Genomic DNA, 17,509 nt, shown 5'->3' with positions numbered 1-17,509 from the left:
TTCCCCAGATGGCACTGACTACATACAAATAACCTATGCCACTTTCCCACCAAAGCTGGCTCCAGTTTCTATACAAATCTAGGGATATGCCCTGAAATATGTTTGAAATAAACCAAAATGGGAAATTCTCTTATATCTTCCCCATCCCTCAATTCCTTCATCTTGAAACTTCCCTTCTCAGTAATACTTTCAAATAGCAAGCTGGAGAATCAACCTTGGGATTGGCTTCTTTTGCCCCACACCTCCCCCCAGACCAGTAGAAGAGGATAAAGAATAAAGAAAGTACTTGGAGCTGTGAGCTCTTCCACCCAGAGTGCACTTACCTGCCCCCTACCTCCAGGTGCGGCACTACCTCCTCTCTCTCTCTCTCTCTCCCTCTCTTAAGGGTTTAAACTTGCCACTTCAAAGCTCAGCATTGATGATGACATTGCTGCTCTGTTTGTTGACAATAGCTCTGGAATGTGCGAAGCTGGCTTTGCAGGAGACAGTGACCCTTGGGCTGTCTTCCCTTTCATTGTTGGGTGCCCCAGACATCAGGGTGTGATGGTGGGTATGAGCCAGAAAGACAGCTATGTGGGGGATGAGACCCAGAGCAAGAGAGGTATTCTGACCCTGAAGTACCCCATTGAACATGGTATTGTCACCAACTGGGATGACATAGAGAAGATCTGGCATCATACTTTCTACAATGAGCTCCATGTACCCCTTGAAGAGTACCTTGTATTGCTCACAGAAGCTCCCCTGAACCCCAAAGCCAACAGAGAATAGATTACTCAGATTATGTTTGAGACCTTCACCACCCCAGCCATGTGCATTGCCATCCAGGCTGTGCTGTCCCTGTATGCCTCTGGTCACACCACTAGTATTGTGATGGACTCCAGCGATGGTGTGACCCACGCTGTTCCCATCTATGCAGGCTATGCCCTTCCTGACACCAACCTCTGTCTGGATCTGGCTGGCCATGATCTGACGGACTAGCTCATGAAGATTCTGACTAAGAAAGGGTACAGTTTCACTACCACAGCAGAGAGGGAAATGGTGCATGACATCAAGGAGAAGCTGTCTTACATCGCCCTAAACTTTGAGCAGGAGATAGCCACTGCTGCATCTAGCTCCTCTCTGGAAAAGAGCTATGAGCTCCCTGATGGTCAGGTTATCACCATTGACAATGAGAGGTTCTGATGCCCAGAAGCTCTCTTTCAACCATCTTTCTTTGGTATGGAATCCTGTGGAATCCACAAAACTACCTTCAACTCAGTCATGAAACGTCACGTTGACATCCATAAGGATTTGTATGCCAATACCATATTGTCTGGTGGTGTCACCACATACCCAGGATTGCAGAAGAACATTACAGCCCTAGCTCCCAGCACAATGAAAATCAAGATCATTGCCCCACCTAAGCACAAATACTCTGTCTAGATTGGAGGCTCCATCCTGGCATCTCTTTCCACCTTCCAGCAGATGTGGATCAGCAAGCAGGAGTATGATGAATCTGGGCCCTCCATTGTCCACCACAAGTGCTTCTAAATGGACTGTGTTGGTTTTTTTATTGTTATTTTCTTTGTAAAGGGTGTGACATGATAATTGGCCCCCAAAAAAGAGGTAAAATTGGCATGGCTTTATTTTTTGTTTTTGTTTTGGTTTTTTGGTGCTTGACTCAGGATTTCAAAATTGGAATGGTGAAGATGATGAGCAGTCTACGTAGGTTGGAGGCAAACAGCCCTGAAGTTCTACAGTACATCTTTAGGACTCTGATTGTACATTTGTTTTTTTTAATAGTCATTCCAAATATTGTATAATGTATTGTTGCAGAGTTACAAGCCTCTGTGAAGGCTGTCTTCTGCTAGGGCAAAGAAGCTACATAACGAAAATCCAGATGAGGAGGGGGAGGGAGGAAGATACTAATATTGCTTTACACATAAATTATGCAATCATTTAAAAAAATTTGTATCTTCCGCCTTAATACTTGTTCATTTTTTTTAAATTGTCAGCCATAATGAATGGCCCCCTAAATCCTCTCCCTGCCCGCAAAATAGATGCGAATGAAGACTTTACAATCTCCCTGAGAGTTTTATGAGATTGGTGCCAGTACCTGCAGGAGGAGAGTAGCTTTACCTTTACACTGACTTAAGGCCAGTTCAAATAAAAGTGTACACATTAAAGAAAAAAAGTATTTGACAAGTTTTCAAACTCACCAAAATTTCCCCTGCATCTCTGAGAAAAGAAGGGAAGTTTGTTATTGGTGAGTCATTTTCAGTTGGGCCAACTCTTTGTGACCCTATTTGGGGTTTTAGTGGCAAAGATACTGAAGTGGTTTGCCATTTCCTTCTCCCGCTCATTTTTACAGGTAAGGAAACTGAGGTAGAGTTAAGTAACTTACCCAGGGTCACACAGCTAGTAAGTATGTGAGCCCAGATTTGAATTCAGAAAGATGAGTCTTCCTGATTCCAGGTCCAGAACTTTATCTACTGAGCCACCTAGATGTCCCCACAGCCGTGGTTTACAGCACAGGCTCAAATCTGCTCTGGTTTTTCCCACTTCCGTGTCAACTATTCCCAAGTATTGTAGATCTGCAGCACTCCAAATGATTGCTTAGGCCTCACAGTTCTCCAGAAGCAATCCCAGCTCTAGCTTTGCTCCATTCCCCTGCAGTAGCACCACAAAACACAGGATGCCTTTCCACTCCAGCCACTTAAAAGGAAAACCAACATCTCCTGGTACAACAGATCACTTCCAGGAGACATTGTAAGAGCCCCATTACATAAATGTTATTAATTCTGCTTACCTTCTTTATTCACACGCCCCCTCATCCCTCCAACCAATAGTCTTCATGCTTCCCTGTGAGTCATGCCAAGAAGGAAGACTGGATTGACACAACCACAATAAGTTATCATGGAATTAATGTATCCTCCTCCTCAGCAGTCCTTGCTTTTTAAAAGAGGAGGCTGGAGGGACATTGTGTGTTAACCAGGAAATATTTCTAGTCAGGATGGCCTCCCTGAATCTTCTCACATCACAGCACATAGAAGATGATCGACTCTACCTCGAGTAAGGTCTACCTGACCTGTAAATTCTGTTGGGAGAAGTATGGAGATTTTATTCCAGGGTTGTTAGGGTATAATTTGAGGTAAACCTGGAAGATCTCCCTACACACACACAAAAAAAAATCTATCTTCCCTACCACCACACAGAGTCCCTGAATTCTACCACTTAAAATACATTTATTTAGGTTAACATATTCCACCTTCCTCTTTAACCCTTCCTTGCTACTTCCAAAACAATGATTTCTCTATTTTCTGAACTTCCTTACTACAGATCTTCTATGTTATTGTTTTTAGCTGTCATTAAATAGTTTTTATTTAGCTTTATACAGGTCTATCAGTTGTCTCCCTAATTTATAAGTACCTCTAAGAAAGGATCTAAGTACAGTTGTCCCTTTCCCATCACAACTTTCCCCATCTCAGTTTTCATATATCATGGATTGGCATAAGAAATGAAATGGGAACATTTTGGGAGTTTTGTGGAGGCCGACACATGAAGGCCAGCAGATGACACAGAGCCCATGACCAAATATTTAACCCAAATTTTACAATTAAGTACTGTAAACATCCCATAAAAGAAAAAGAAAAATATCAGACTTCTCTGGTATGAAGGGAGGGCCAAAAAACTTTTGCATGGATTTTCCAGATTGCTGGGGGCACTGTGCACCTCCATCCCCCACGATGTGGAAGGGATAACTGTATTCTTTTGTATCCATTCCAGTATATAGCACAGAGCTGATTATACAATAGGTGCTCAGTGTTTTTGCTACTGCTGCTGTGATCAAGCATTAGGAAAAGAACCAGGACCACAGTCACAAGTGATTTCTAGTTCTGGCTTTGACATTGACAATCTGCATTACCCTGAGCAAGTGACTTCCTTTCTCTGCACCTCAGTTACCACATCTGCAAAATGACTAAAATGATCTCTAAGGTACCTTGCAGTCTTGACAGTCTATAACTCTATGAAGCTGTGTATTTAATCATATTTGCAATATGAGGAATTTGGTGCATAGCCACAGACCTGGATGACTGGCAGGAGGGCCACAGAAAGGACAGAAAAGCATTCTGAAAAGGGCAGCTGGGGCTGCTGAAGATAAACTTCTCTGACTTCACAATTCTGTCTGCAGGGCCCTGGTTATGGGGCTTTCTAACTGCTTGGCCTCCAGAAGAAGATAGATTTCCCATATTTACATTTCTATCCTTCTTTCTGCTTGGGCAAGTTGCCCTTTCTTTGAAAAGTGAAACTACTGCCAGCTCCCATCCAGTAAAGACCACTTCTTCCCCTGATGCCTTAGGAAAGTGTCACCTTTAAGGCCCTGAAAGTCTCCATCATTGTGCCCTTAGATTGGATGAGTTTTTTATCCCCTACTGAAACCAGATTTCTAAGTTCAGTAACTTATTTCCCTTCTCTCTCACTCACCTCATTCCTTCTTTGATGGAACTTATGAGCCCTGCTCTTCGGGACTGTTTGGTTAAGGTTCCCTGCCTTTTATAGAAATGAGGCAGAGCTGGGTCATTAATTCTCTATCTCTGTGCAATCTCCAGAGACTAAGATTGCAGTTAAATATCTTCAAGTTCAGATGAAGCACCTCTTCTCTGTCAGCTAAAATTCAGAACCTAGAGGTACAGAGGAGATCCTAACATTTTCTGGAATTGACACCAAGGATTCTCAGAGTTGAGGTAAAGTCAGATTATCAAATGCCTACTGTATGCCTGTCCCTGTATGATGCAAAAGACACAAAAGGAAGAGACACAGTGCAGGCCTGTGAAGAGTTTTCAATGGGATTGAGGAGACAAGATATATAATCTGAGAGTTTTCCTCATGCCGTTCCCCCAGCTACTGGTTCTGAAATATGGTACAAGGAAAGGAAGCTGTGGAGAATCATAGATTGAGAGAAGAAGAAGGTCATCTTAAAGGTAATCATGTGCAACATTTTACAAATGAATAAACTCATCCCCAGTGAAGTTGAGTGATTTGCCAAGGTCACATGGTTATTATAGTATCTGAGGCAGGATTTGAACCAAGGTCTTCCAGACTCTAGATCAAGTATTCTAGTCACTACAGAATGCTAAGCCTACACCTGTGCTTCCAGTCCTTTCCTGGACACCTTGACAGAACAATCTTAAGTAAGGAATCCCTAGCAAACATGGAGATACATCTGAGCCTAGAGCCCTGAGTCATGAGCCAAGATTTTCTTCTTTCTCGCTGACCAGTTCCTAGACTTCTCAAGCTCTGATTTAAAAAATTTTCCTCCTTCCCAAAGGCTCTATTCCTGGTCTGTGATATTTGTTGATGATTTAAGTAAGAGGCAGCTAGATGGCACAGTAGATAGAGTTCTGGGCCTGGAGTCAGGAAGATACATCTTCCTGAGTTCAAATCTGGTCTCAAACTAGCTGTGTGACCCTGGGCAAGTCACTTAACCCTGTTTGCCTCAGTTTCCTCATCTGTAAAATGAGCTGGAGAAGGAAATAGCAAACCACTCTGGTACCTTTGGCAAGAAAACCTCAAATGGGGTCACAAAGAGTTAGGCATGACTGAACAACAACTGAGAGGAAGCACCTGCCTACCTGAACCAATCACAGGGTAGAGTACTGTTAATCTTTTTTACCCTCCTTCTCCTCCTTATCTCTGTCATAATAGATTTCAGTCTCTTACTCTAGGGCTTCTTTCCAAGGTTCTGTTTCTCTCCACAACAGAGATACATAAGATGGAGAGTGTTATTGGGAAAAGAGCAAAAGCCTGGGTTCAAGTCCCAGATCTGCCTCTAATTTATCTGTGTGACCTTGGGCCAGCCCATGTAATGAGGGAAATAGTGTATTTGGAATCAAAAGACCTACAATCCGATCCTTGATCTGCTTTTTAGTTCATATTTGACTGGGTACAAGTCAGTGAACTGGCCCTAATGTCTGGACCTCAGTTTTCTCATCTCTAAAAGGAAGGGACTAGTCAAGGTCATCTCCAATGTCCCCTAGAGCCCTAGCATTTTGTAGAGGGTTGTCCCCACAGGAGTCCTTTCAACTCAGTAAGACCATTGGGAGGTAAACATTTTTTAGGACTATGATTATATCTCACTATGCAGGGTGTGATCTCACTCATTAATACTGTTTTGAGAGAGTGATAGCCATCATTTAGAAAATGCCTTAAGATTTCACTTCACAAATGCTGTCTCATTTTATCCTCATAGTCATAATCCTCACAGTCATGGAAGGCAGATGTTATTATTATCTCCATTTGTTATCATTCCGTCATTTCCGTCATGTCTGACTCTTCGTGAGCCCATTGGGGGTTTTCTTGTCAAAGATACTACAGTGGTTTGCCATTTCCTTCTCCAATCATTTTACATATGAGGAAAGTGAGGCAAAATGAGTTAGGTGACTTGCCAAGAGTCACACAGACGGCAAGTGTCTAAAGAAGAGGAGTCTTCCTGACTCCTGGCACAGCAATCTATCCACTGGGCCACCTAGCTGCCCTATCTCCATTTTACAGATGAGGCAACGGAAGTAGAAAGAGATTAAGTGTTTTGCCCTGTGTCACATAATTAGTAAGTGTCTAAGGCTACATTTGAACTCAGTTCTTTCTAACTCCAGGTCTAGCATGCAACCCACCTAGCTGTCTCTATTAACAATATCCCCTGGGCCCATAAAATGTTCCAGGTTTAGCAGAAATTTGGGTTACATTGAATGAATTGATGGGCTCAAGTCACTGTGAATGGGGCCACCCTTGAGTATAGTATTCGACTTAAAAGAGGGAAGTCATTTGGAGAGATACAAAGAGAGCTGAACACAGATCAGAAACTAGAGACCTAAGAGTCATCTGAGTCCACAGAAGGAAAATACCTGTGCATTCACATAGCTTCACTCTCATCCCCCTTTTTTCTCCCTCCCTCTCCCCCTACTTCGCCCACAGCCACAGACTAATGACAGACTAAGAAACAGGGACAGAAGCATATTGCAGAGTCACGTTCTCTCATCCACATGACCAGAGAGGTGGTAGACAAAAACCAATCATGGGGTTTCTCAACCACTTCAGCCTAAGAAATGATGAAGTCACGTGACCCAGTCTACCACATGGAGAAGAGAGATTCCTCGACAAAGTAAGAGAAGGGGGATTTTCATGAGAATGTCCTGTTCTTAGAGAGTTCTGGCACCCAAACTTTTAGAGGGAGGAGGAAGATATAAATAGCACTAGCCTCTTGGAGAGAGGCATCACATAGTTAGCTCTGAAGCTGAAGGATAAAGAGGCAGGATACAATATAGAGGAGCAAAACCCAGGCTTTGCCACCTGTAATATCACAAGTCACTCTTTCCTATATGGCTACCGGCTCTTTTTCTTGTCTTTTTTTTTAAACTTTTTTCAATTAACAAGCACTTATTTTTCTCCCTGCCACATCCTCACACCCACTGCAAGAAGAAAATAAAGAAATACAGAATCCACATATCATGTAAGCCCAGTGAAGCAAAACTAATTCCCCTGCTGGTCACATCTAAAAATGGCTTTCTCATTCTGCATATGAGTCCATTATCTGTCTGTTGTGAGATAAGCAGCATTTTTCTCCAATTGCCTCACTACACACAGTAGGGAGCACAGTGCCCTGGAGGAACATCTGTACTGAGTCTTGGCCATTCTTCACTTCACTTCCTCTCCTCTGGCCACCTACTAGACCATGAATGTTCTCATTCTCACTGCTAAGTACATATCTTTTCTTCCTCCCTCCCTAAAACCCACCCCACCTCAATCAACCGGCTCTCAGGAACCATGAAACATCATCAGATTAACTCTGGTCTTGTTCCTAGATGAAAACTATCATCCCACTCCCCTGCGCCTGTAACTTCCATGGCCAAAATGTCCCTCACCGGGCAATATATATATATATATATATATATATATATATATATATATATATATATATATATATATATATATATATATATATATAATTTCCCCTTAAGAATATAAACTCCTTGAAGGCAGGGTCTATCTTTGCTTTTGTAATTGTATATCCAGCACTTAGGAACAGCAGAGTACTTGGCACATAGTAAGTGCTTAATAAATGCTTTTTCATTCATTTATTTGGATGGCACATATCTGAAAAGAAGGGGATTTCTAGCAATGCCAGTTTGTTTTGTTTGTTTTGTTTTTTCTCTTTGGTCCAAATCCTTAATGCATTACTGTGAGACTATATCGTTGTTGTCTTGTGGTTTGTCCTTCATTCTTGAAGAGGACCAGTAACATCAGGAAGGTGATGTCTTGACTTGAAAGTAAATTGGATTTAAGCGAGGCAGGACGGTGCAAAGTCACCCTCCTCACTCTCTCCTCCAGAGGCATCTGGGTCCAGTGGCAAGATATTGATTAGGATGACTGGAGATATCCCCAAATGCGGTGGCAGACCTTGGTCTTTTCTCACTGTGAGACTATATAGTTCTATAAGGTAAAGGTGGGATTCATGGTGGTGGAGAGAAGTATGGGGGTTGCCTCTGAAGCAACCCAAGTTTGCCTGTAAGGAGGCCCCAAAACACAGGATAAGTGCTGTTAGTCTCATAGAATTCATAAGTCAGAAATTGAATTCACTGAAAAGGAAGGAAAATAGTATCGATTGTTTATTGTAAGTCCTTTGTGTTTTCTGCATTCTCTGAAGTAAAATATATGTTTGCTTGTACCTGTATGTTTTATCTTGATTGTTTCCAAAGGCTGGAGTAGCATGGGGAATTTTTTGCTTGAATCTGAGAAGGCATAGGCAAAAGCAGTATTTTGACATTCCCAGAGGAAACTCTAGGTAGGGGCAAAATAAACTAAAGAGAATGATTTGGTGGTCTAACCCCAACCCCCACAATTAAACCTGATCCATATAAACCCAGAGCTTGGAGAGCTGAGCCACAAATTACAAATCTATGTTAATATCAATATCTGAGCCTCCCCATAGCTCTGTGAATTAGATAATACAGTTATCATATCCTTTTTGCCAATGAAAGAACTAAGGCCACAGAGAGACTGAATTACCCAGAGAAGTTGAATCGTCTGCCCAAGGTCAAAGTGTTACTGTCAGAGGTAGAATCTGAACCCAAATCTCTCCTGACTCCAAATCTATCAGTCTTTCCACCTCACCACACTGACACCCAGGATTTTTTGTTACAAGAAATAATGATATAGAACTGCAAGTGCCATCAGGGAAGAGGTCATACAGCAAGGATCAGAAGAAGAAAAAGGAAGTAGTAATGGTTGGTGCCTTCCCTGTGACTACTTTTTGGCCTGACATAAAACAACAGAGAACTCTCTGACTTCCTGGGCATGTATCTAAGATGGAAAACTGTCCAAGATTTGTGAAACATGGTGACTACTACTCACTCTTAGTGATTCATATTCGCGTAAATAATACCACCAAAAGGAATCTAGAAAGCATTGCTGGGGATTATGGTATTCCAGATGAGAAACTGAAAACCTTAGGGACACAAGTGGTGTTTTTATCACCACTGCCAAATGAAGAAGTAGCTTTAGAAATGAAAGGTAGATTTGGGAAAGGAACAGCTGGTTAAGAAGGTGGTGTCTGAGAACAGGATTTAGACCTCTGAATCATGGCTTAAAATACAGAAAGAGTGGCTTCTTAGCTAGTGATGGATGTACCTAACTAAAGCTAGTAAAAATAAATTTGCCTCAAGCCTTGTAAATGTGATCAAGAATGCTTTAAACTCAAAGGTAGATGGAGGAAGAAAATTGCCTACATATATCTACCAAGCTAGACACTACAGAGAGGAGCAAGCACAACCTAAGAAGAATAGCATGAAAGGGAACCAGTAATTCTCAAAATACAATATCCCAGAGGGGAGCCAGCAATAAAATCCATAGCTTTGGATATCTATTCAAAAATGTGCAAAGCACTAGTAATAAACAGTGAAATTACAATCCTGATACAAGAAAATAAATTCAAACTTGTTGGTATCACTGGGACTTTGTAGGATGGGACTCATAACTAAAATGTAGCTATGGAAGGATATATCATATTCAGAAGAAACAATAGCTAGAAGGTGTGATGGAAAAACATTGTATAGTAAGAACATATACTCATTGAAAGAAATTCAAGAACCAGAGGAAGTACGCATATGGAAAATATTTGGGTAAGGATCAACACTGGGAGAAACAAATGACAGTGGAGCAATTAGGCAAGAGGGTTGAGAAATAGATTACAGAGCTAATATGGAGGAATGAGAGCAGTGATAGAGAATTTATATTATCTGGATAGCTGCAAGTCCTTTCAACCAAGAGCAGAGCAACAAATAAATTCTTGATTTGCCTTGATGATAATTTTATTCTTTAACGAGTAGAGAAAGTAACAATGGAAACTCCTGTTTGGGACTGGATTATGAACAACAAGGATGAGTAAATTACTGATGTAGAAGTAATGAGAACCTTGTAGGGAAGTGACTACTACTTTGAATTTGCAATTGAGAAGGGGAAAGTTAGGCATACTCTGTAATATGCAAGATTAGGGGAGAGCAGATAAGAACAGCTTCAAAAAACAGAATAAGAAGGATCCAGTGACCTGAGATTCTCTAGGGGAAAGTCATCTCAGGGTGGGAAGGCAGGAAGGAGGTAGGGATAGAAACCTCAGAAAAGCAGAATTTTGAAGACACCAACAGTAACAGTTCTGATATGGAAAAAAGAGGGGGAGGAGTTGTTTAAGGAGACCAATGGGGATGTTCATAAAACGCATTAAGCAACTTCGATTTTAAAACACACAGATAGAAAATTATATGGAGGATAGACAATAGAGGATAATTTTTTTTTTAAAGAGCAGCATGGCCCTGTAAGAATAGTACCACAATTTCTAAAACTTAAAATGAATGAAGGATGGTGACAAGTTCTAAGCACATACAAAAAAATTAGCTAGGTTGGGGACAAGAGGAAGATAAAAGGAAGGACAAGAACATTGCTCAGGGTAGATGGGACAATAATAATGGGTGACAGAGAAAAGACTTATCTACTGAACTCTCATTTTGCTTTTTTTCTGCCAAGGAGAAAGGACCTTCAGACTGGGAAATATGGTGATGGGATGGTTGACAAGGTATATAAACCCTAGATATACTCAGATCAACAGATCTGGACAGCCTATATACCAGATCACTGAAAGAACTGGTGAATGTAATATCTTAGTTATTATTAATGATTTTTAAAAGATTATAGACAGCGATAGAGGTACCACAGAACTGGAGCAGGGCAAATGTCCCAATGTTTTTAAAAGGGAAGGGGGCAGAGCTTGCAAACTTCAGGTTGCTTTAAATTTGATTCTTGGCATTATTCTAGATGACTCTACCATGTGGTAGGTGGAGGGTAATGGGTGGGGAAATAAACATTTAAGTGCCTACTAAGTGCCAAGAACTGTGCTAAGTTCTTTACAAATATTTTCTCATTTTATCTTTAGAACAATCCTGTGAGGTAGGTGTTTATAAACCCCATTTTATAGATGAGGAAGCTGAAGCAGACCAATGCTAAAGGGTTATAGAGCTAGAAAGTGTCTGAGTTAGAACTCAAGTCTTCCTGACTCCCAACTCAGTGCTCTATCCACTGTGCCACCTAATTGCCCTTAAGGAAGGCACATGTTTGTCTCTGTAATACTTTTTTTACTACTCTTTTTCTTTTTTAAATCTTTTTACTTAATAGTATTTTATTTTATCCAATTACACATATAGTTTTCAATGTTTATTTTGGTAAGATTTTGATTTCCAAATTTTTCTCTTTCCCTCTTTTCTTTTCTCCCTCCTTAAGACAGCAAGCAATCTGATACAGGTTACACATGTGCAATCATGTTAAATATATTTCCATATTAGGCATGTTGTGAAAGAATCATAACAAAAGGGAAAAAATACAAGAAATAAAAAACAAAAAAGAAGTGAAAATAGTATGCTTTGATCTATATTCAGACTCCGTAGTTCTTTCTCTGGATATGGTTAGAATTTTCCATCATCATCTCTTGGAATTGTCTTGGATCATTGTATTGCTGAGAAGAGCTAACTCTATCACAGTTGATCATCATACAGCATTACTGTTACTGTGTGCAATGTTGGTTCTGCTCACTGCACTCAGCATCAGTTCATGTAAGTCTTTGCAGGTTTTTTGAAATCTGCCTGCTCATTATTTCTTATAGCATAATAGTATTGCATTACATTCAGATAACACAACTTATTCAGCCATTCCCCCAATTGATGGGTATCCCCTCAATTTCCAATTCTTTGCTACCACAAAAATTACTGCTATAAATATTTTTGTACATGGGGGTCCTTTTCCATTTTTTATTATCTCTTTGGGATATGGACCTAGTAGTGGTATTGCTGGATCAAACATAGTTTGATTGCCTATGAATAGTTCCAAATTGCTCCACAGAATGGTTGATCAGTTGACAATTCTACCAACAATGCTTAAGTGTTCTAATTTTCTCACATCTGCTCCAATATTTGTCATTTTCCTTTTCTGTCATATTAGCCAATCTATAGGTGTGAGATAGCACCGCAAGAGTTGTTTTAATGTGCATTTCTCTAATCAATAATGATTTAGAGCATTTTTTCATATGACTATAGATAGCTTTAATTTCTTCATCTGAAAACAGCCTGTTTTCCTCTGACCATTTATCAATTGGGGAATGAATTATATTCTTATAAATGCTATTCAGTTTTCTATATATTTTAGAAATGAGGCCTTTATCAGAAACACTGGCTGTAAAAATTGTTTCCCAGCTTTCTGCTTTCCTTCTAATCTTGGTTGCATTAGTTTTGTTTGTGCAAAGCCTTTTTAATTTAGTGTAATCAAAACTATCCATTTTGCATTTCATAATGTCCTCTATCTCTTGATTGGTCATAAATTCTTTGCTTCTCCATAGAACTGTCCACCATTCACTTCTGCAGGAACTCTATCAGTGCCTCAGTAACTATCTTCTCTTGGACTAGCAAAGTCTACTATCTAGTCTCTGATCTCCGACTTGTCAGAAAAGGAAGCAGAAAGACAAAAAGCAACCAGAAACATGAGGCACAAAAATTCCCTTTGGTACATCTGGGCAAACGTGTGTACCTGGCCATGGGCTTCTGCTACAAATTGCCATTCATTGTTTGGGGTACCTGGAGAATCAGGAGATTTTTTCACTATGGAAAAAAGCATAAGGAAAAAGTAAAGAGCATATCTTCTAGAAAGAAAGAAGGAGGGAGGAAGGGAGAGATGAAGGAAGGGAAAGAGACTGACAGAGACAGAGAGCATTGGTCTAACATCTTCCTTTAGACACCAGGGAAAGGAGCAGCAAATAATAATAAATCAAAGAGCAATGTATTACAAAATTGTCTCACCAAGCTTCCTATTATGTTGTTTTTCCATCAACTTCTTGCTAATTTAGGAAATAATCTTTCACCATCCTCTTTATCATCATACAAGTTTATATACAAGTTAATAATAATAATAACAACAAGTTTATTCACTGGTAATGCCATTCATTTTCATGCCTCTCCACATGTCAAGGAGATGGAGTATTTGCTGGATGAAGTCATTCTAGGCTCTTCTGGTCTCTTTGTTTTGGTGATTGAATTAAACTAGTTAAACTGTCTTAGGAAATGGTAAATGTCTGTCTTAAAATCTGTTCTTTTATCCATTTTCATTTTTTGTTGTGTTTTTTTTTGCAGTTAATAGTTTGCTTAAATAGGTCAGATTGGTACTCTGTAAACTCTATGACATACACAGATAATTCAGAAATTACTTATACATCAGTAAACAATCACTTCCTGTCTACTAAAATATAATTAATTTCATTTGTTTTAATGTTATTTGGTGCTTGGCATATCTAGTGTCCCCTGACTGTTCTCAAAGTAAATATTCATGACATAACTGTAAAGCTTCTATTTAGTCTATAATCCTCACATATCTTTCTCTTGGACTATATTTTCCTCCATCCTTTCCACCTTTGAACTGGTTACTAGAATTTCTTTGTCTTTTCATCCTCTACTGTAGATATTGGTTCATAAACCCCAATTGGGAGCAGCTAGATGGTGCAATAGAAAGAGTAGTAGTCGGTAAGACTCATCTTCCTGAGTTCAAATCTGGCCTCTGACACTCACTAGCTGTGTGAGCCTGGGCAAGCCAGTTAATCCTGTTTGCCTCCATTCCTTATCTGTAAAATGAGTGGGAAAAGGAAATAGCAAACCACTCTAGTATCCTTTCCAAGAAAACCCCAAATAGTGTCACAAAGAGCCAAACACAACTACAGTGACTCAACAATAACAACAAGCCCCAATTGTTTTTATGATGGTCTTTTTGTGAGTTCCTTGCTATGAGGTTTGTGAGATGAGATGGTCAAATATCCCAGGAAATAGAGCATTGTGTTGGCCTTGTACATATTATAAAAATCTACTTTACCAGTATCTTTATTTAGTACTCCAAAGAAAGCTAATAAACCACCCTTCCATTTAAGTATAGCTTCTTTTTGTGTTCTAATTTAATTTATAGCAAAATGTCAAGATTTAGTTCCTCCATTATTATATCCTCTGGACAATAATTTACACTTAGAGTACCTAAAGCTAAGCTGATATTTATACACTACCTAAAACCTGTCATTCAGAGTCACCTTTAGCTTTATTTTCCATCACTGTACTTTTTTCTATCACCAGAGAATCAAAAGGCATAGGGTCAAAAGCCATTTCATATATTTCCTTTTTTGGTGGGGGGGAGTTGTCATGGCCAATGAATTTATCATCTATTGTCTAGTCTACTAGCGATGAATTACTCTATGTGTAGCTAGTCTGGTCCTCATGAAGCAGACTTAATCTGTTATTAGGACCATATTTGAAGTTTGTACAATGTAGTAGAAACTACCAGAACTTGCAGTCCACTGATTCCACAAGTCTCCAAATAGTGATGGGTCAAATTAAGCCATGTAGAATAGCAGCATATTTCAATTGTGGGTGTTTCACCTAGAGAGGCCTTATGCCAAGCAGAGAAGATCCTCAGGAAATTTGAAAATATGGACTTACTACTTTGAAGAAAAAAGTTTGGTAATATAAAGAAAGATTAGGGAGTCATCTTCATAAAAGTAATATGTGATGCCATATTCTTGGATGAAATTTATAAGGGAGAAAGTGTAGAAAGAGAATAGAAGTTGTCTAAGGACAGAAACTTAAGAAGTAGGCAAATTTGAGGGTTGGGAAGAAGAGAAATGGAGAAGGAATAACTAGAGAAGCATGTAAATAGTACAATATCATAGACTCTAAGGGAGGGAAGAGTTTCAAGGAAGAATTGGTTGACGGTATCCAGTGTTCAAGGAGAAAGACGAAGGATCTCATGTCTGATGTGTTTCAGTGTTTTCAGTAAAGTAAAAGACAAAGTATCTGCTGAGGGGAGTGATTGAGATCTTGAGGAGAGTGGGGAAAGCTTAGAAAAGCTAATGTGGGAAATATATTAAGGAGGTAGATGTATATTTCATTCATAGATAAATACAGAATGGAATAATTTTTAAAATTACAGTAATCCCCTTGGCATAATGCAACACAAATTTGAAATAGCATCTCCCAAATTGAGGGAATAAGATTACTAAGCAAAGGATAAAGGAGAAATTCACAGAAAAATAAGAGGTAGAACTCCACATGGTTGTTTGGTGGTGATACAGTAGAGTGTCAGCATTAGAAGCAGGAGAACCAGGCAGAGCCAAGATGACAGACTAAAGGCAGGAACTTGCCTGAGCTCTCCCCCAAACCCCTCCAAATACCTTTTAAAAATGACTCTAAACAGATTCTAGAGCACCCAGGTGTGACAGACCTTTTCTCCTGACCTTCTAAGTTGTCTTTGGTGTCTATGGGTTAAGAAGTCTGGAAACCACCACTGTTGCCAAGTGATTCAGTCTCCCCAAGGCCTGCTCCTAGTTTGCTGAGGCCAGGTCTACCAACACTGGCACACCTGTGCTAGACTGAACTCCTTTCTCACCCTAGTGTAACAGACATTTTCTGCAGACTTTCCAAGTTGTCTTGGGCTGGAAATTTGTTTCACTCCATCTTTTTGTGGGTTCTGCTGCAGTAGAATTTGTTTAGAGTCATTTTTAAATATATTTGAAGAGGTATTTAGGGGAGAGCTCAGGAAAGTCCCTGCCTTTACTCTGCCAGCTTGGCTCCACCTGGTCCTCCTGTTTCTAAAGCTGACACTCTATCTGCTGTATCACATTGCCTCTCTTCTAAATGATGTAATGTTCTCACCAAGCTGGATGACAAGGTTTGATGATTCAAGGTCATAGGAGAACTAATCCTGTTTCCTTTCATTTTAGTTCAGGATTTCTGAAGGCAAAGAGGTATCATAGAAAAGCTTCTCCAACAAAATTCGAGAACCTTGAGGAGGACAATTATTTTCATTTTTGCCTTTCTATCCCAGCATTTTGGATAGCACCTAACATAGGAGAAGCTTAATCAATGTTTATTGAATTGAATGTTTATCTATATGCAGAGACAAAGACAGAGACAGAGAAATAGAGACAGAGAGAGAGAGTCCTCTCAATTATAATCTAAGGTTACTTGGGTCAAGAACCACCTAACATATATTGGGAACTTTTAAAAATATTTTCAACATTCTAATTTATTGTTTATTTATTTAAAATATTATTTTCCTTTTAAATTTTGAATTTCTTCTTCCCACACCCTCCCCCACACACTGAGAAGGCAAACAATATGGTATTGATTATACATGTGAAATCATGCAAAATATATTTCCATAAAGAAAAATAAAGTGATTTTGCATTCAGAGTTTATCAGTTCTCTTTCTGGATGTGGATAGCATTTTTTTCACCAAGAGTCTTTTGAAATTGTCTTAGATCATTGGATTGAGTGCTCAAGTCTTTCACAGTTGATCATCATTCCAAACTTGCTGTTAGTGTGCACATTTGCCCAGCTACAATGATCTCCCATTTCTTCTCAGTTCATTTTGCTCATATAGGTCTTGTCATGTTTTTTCTAAAATCATCTAGTCATCATTTCTTACAGCACAGTAGTATTCCATTACTATCATGTACCACAACTCGTTCAGTCAATCTCCAATTAACGGGCATTCCCTCAATTTCCGGTTCTTTGCCATCACAAAAAGAGCTGACCTAAACATTCTATACAACTAAGTTTTTTTTCACTTTTTCTTTGATCTCTTTGGGATACAGAACTAGCAGTGGTTTTGCTGGTTAGGCAGTTTTATAGCGCTTTGGGAATAGTTCTAAACTGTCCTCCAGAATGGTTGGACCAGTTCACTATTCCACCAATAGTTCATTAATGTACCTATTTTTTCCTCATCCACTCTAACATTTGTCATTTCTGATAGGTATGAGGTAGTACCTCAGAAATGTTTTGATTTGCATTTCTCTAATCAATAGTGATTTAGCATATTTTATATGACTATAGACAGCTTTGATGGCTTCTGAAAACTTCCTGTTTACATTTTTTGACCATTTATCAATTGGGGAATGGCTCTTATT

At 39.5% G+C, this 17,509-nt stretch overlaps 1 pseudogene; it reads left to right on the top strand.

Moving 5' to 3' along the window:
• Window positions 1-444: 444 nt before the first annotated feature.
• On the top strand, window positions 445-1,530 carry LOC118838750 (annotated as a pseudogene).
• The last annotated feature ends 15,979 nt before the right edge of the window (window positions 1,531-17,509 follow it).

The sequence above is a fragment of the Trichosurus vulpecula genome, chromosome 2, assembly GCF_011100635.1.
Source record: "Trichosurus vulpecula isolate mTriVul1 chromosome 2, mTriVul1.pri, whole genome shotgun sequence".
NCBI lineage: Eukaryota > Metazoa > Chordata > Mammalia > Diprotodontia > Phalangeridae > Trichosurus > Trichosurus vulpecula.
Note: the sequence above shows the minus strand (reverse complement) of the source record. Positions and strands in the feature narration are given on the sequence as shown.